This window comes from Mus caroli, chromosome 9 (genome assembly GCF_900094665.2).
Source record: "Mus caroli chromosome 9, CAROLI_EIJ_v1.1, whole genome shotgun sequence".
Classification (NCBI taxonomy): Eukaryota; Metazoa; Chordata; class Mammalia; order Rodentia; family Muridae; genus Mus; species Mus caroli.
The window spans coordinates 91964483-91967930 of record NC_034578.1 but is presented as its reverse complement, the minus strand read 5'-3'; positions in this window follow the sequence as shown (position 1 = coordinate 91967930).

Sequence of the window (3448 nt, the reverse complement as noted above, 5' to 3'; positions counted from 1 at the left end):
AAGTGTATTCCATTTATTGCCTTTCTATTTAGACAATTTTACCTTTTTGAAATCCTTTTTTAAGAGTATTTTGTTAGTGGATAAGGACAGATTTTTTTTTTTTCCATTCTGAGTAAGAATGGATTTTTAGAGCTGAGAGCCGTTGCGGCATGGCATTTTTAAGAGAAGCATTGAAGACCATAAGTGAGATATGGCTCACAAAATGACTTGTTCACTGAAGTGAGTTCCTCTAGGGTGGAAGGCTCCTTGACGCTCTATCACAAGCTGAAAGGGGCCATGGGAGGTTTGGGGGGTTTTGTTTTGTTTTCTTTTCTTAAATTCCAACCTCTAGTTCAGAAATGAAACTCAGAGGTTGTGATTCTTTGTAAAATTACATATTTCATGGGGCCAAGAAAAGAGCCCAGTCTCCTTTAATCCCAGTCCAGTGGTTGTATTATCTTACATATGCCTTGCCTGACTGCCCAGTAATCATACACAATTTTTATTTAAATTGCTGTCTTTTCTTGAGAGCTCTGTATGTGCTCAAGAAATAAATCTTGCACCGCGGTTAAAGGGAGAAGGGTGATGGTAATTGCTTGTTTCCAGAGAGCACTTTGAACTGACGAGATTTTTGGGTGGTGGAGAGAGGTTCATTTTTGTAAGCTGCCTTTTGCCTCTCTCTCTGCCTTCTCATTTCTAGAGTTCCATATCTTTACTTCGTTCGGTAGGGCTTCCCCTCCTGCAGGATCTTCCTGTGGCCTCGACTGACCTCTGATTAACTGTTGGTGGCCCTCTTGTCTCAGTCACTTACATGAGTGGACCATCATGGCAGCTCTGACAGTGCTGTTTTAATCTTTGTGTTAGGATATAGATTTCCTTGGTAATAACCTGTACAAAGTGGGAGTAAGGATAAAGTTGGGGTTAGCCTAGGAAGAATTAAGCAAGACCTCTTTACAGAATCAGTACTTATTATCCTTGTGCTCACATAGTAAATTTTGAGTTCATTATAGTAATCCTAAGCCAGTGCAGAAGATCCCACCCCGCACAAGGACATTAAGAATGTGTGTGAGAGGAAGATAAACTAAATCCTCAGCCTTGAAGGCTGTGTCTCTAGACATGTTGGGTCCNCCATTGAGAGGCAGCCTACACGAAGACTCAACATCAGTTTGGACTTCTATGTGCCTGTGGGGCGTTCTGCCGAGAAAGGTGCTTTCTACTTAAAATCGTCAAGGCCCTGGATGAGGCAATTGCCTGACCCACCGCTAGCATTCCAGTATGTCTTTCTGCAATTTGTATAATGTTTNTTTTTTTTTTTTTTTTTTAAAGATTTATTTATTATATCTAAGTACACTGTAGCTGTCTTCAGATGCACCAGAAGAGGGCATCAGATCTCATTACAGATCGTTGTGAGCCACCATGTGGTTGCTGGGATTTGAACTCAGGACCTTCGGAAGAACAGTCGGTGCTCTTAACCACTGAGCCATCTCTCCAGCCCCCAATGTTTCTTTTTTTAAGCTAGAAGGAATCATAGCCATATAAGTATGTTACAAACACCATCCCATGTTAATAAAGGTCTCTATCCCCATTATTATTAATAGTTTACTTGACTACTGTCCCACTGCATATATACTGTTTTTCCCTTCATTATTGTGTGCACTGGCCCTTCCTTCACCCCTTCTTCCTGTGTATATATACATTTTTCTAAATTTATTTCCTTGGGATCTGTTTGCACTTGTAGGATATCTAGGCAGCATACAGACCTTTTAGAGTTCAAAGCATGTTGTCATGGTGCCTTGCTGGAGATTTCTCAGTATATCCCACCAGCAAGGCTGTGATGGTGTTTTGCCTTCAACACTGAAGCTATACTTTGTGACTGCTTTTATATTTTCTGGTAATAGCTTTTTTCTCCCTTGGAAAGAACTCTTTAGATGGATAGATATTTATTTCTAGTTGTGTCCCCACTCCTCCAACATAAATTTAATGTTGGGTGGTAGTAAAGAGTTACAACTTTTTTTTTTTCTNAAAACTTTGTAAAGTTGCTCAGTCTGTTTTGTATAAAGGCCTCCCAAGATTCTATAAAGATGTTCACAATGTCTGGTTTTATTATACTTAGGTCTGCAGTATGTCCCATCTTGATCTGAGATGTTTCCCTTTAAGTGCACTAAATACATTAAATCTTATATCTTAGTCTTTGCTGTAAACATTTTAGAAAATGGAAATTCTGCCTGTCACATCACATTACTTTATTGAAAACAGCTGTCTGAAGCTCNCAAGTAGCCGCTGCCATATAGTTTGTTTTCATACTATAGCACAATGGGTTACAGTAGTCTCAGAATGCTTACATGTACCTTATTTGGCTTCTCTAACAGTCCTTAAGTTAAGCAAGGCAGTCAGGGATTGAAGCAGACCTAGAGTTAGTTTCTCAAGATGAACAGTAAACACAACACCAGAAATAGGTAGTTGCCATTTCTGACAAATGAACAAAAAATTTAGTGCCTGGTGGCTGTTTTTGCAATCAACAAGCCTGTGCATTAAATACAATTAGAGCCCATGTAGTGAGGTTTGGATATCATCTAGTATTAAGGTAGGCAGTGTGCCATGTGTTCCAGTTAAATTTTATTGGTTGTTTTGAGTCCAGCTGGTTTCAAACTCAAGGTCTCCCACCTCTGCTTCCTGAGTGCTGAGATTATAGGCATTCTCTACCACATCTAGCTTACAATTAACATTTAAATGATGGCATATAATAGCAAAAAAGTGAAAGGAAGAATATTGTTTCTTATTCTGTATTTTGTGTGTATAGATAAACTAAAAAATAGATTTACATCAGCTATCAAATACTTTTCCAGCAGAGACTGTACACAAGANGTAGGTGAGAAAAGTCACTGGGTGAGTTAGTGAGGTGAACAGAGTTTTGTTTTTGTAAANTATGCCACAGTATGGTATCATTGAAGATAAACACGTGGGGAATCTTTGCAGATCATTATCTTATCTAGGCTGTCTATTGGATAGACATCACAGGTTAATATTAACATACAATTCAAGATTCTGATTTCTAAGCGTAATTTGTAATCCATTTCTAGTAGCTGACTGCATCTTGTTCATGTGCCTTTTCTTTCATTGTAGGTCCATGGAGTGCCAGTTTGACGGTCACTTGCTTCCATTCTGGGTCATGCCTTAGCAAAATGCTCTTTCCAGGAGAATTGTTTCTGTCTCATGGTAGTTGTGTAGGTGTAGAGGAGAAGGCAAATATGTGGCTATCATTCCAGTGTTATGTTGCNTTCTTTATANGATGGTGGGTTTTGTCCAGTAAGTAGGACACTTGTGAAACTTTACAAATATGAGCGCTTTTGAAAAAGTTTCAGACTTGCCTTAACTTATGTGCAGGTTATAAATGTAGGACAGTGGGGGAGGGGTGGCCCCAGGGCAGGGCATGTCACCCAGCAGTAGTAAGACATAACTCCTAAACTGT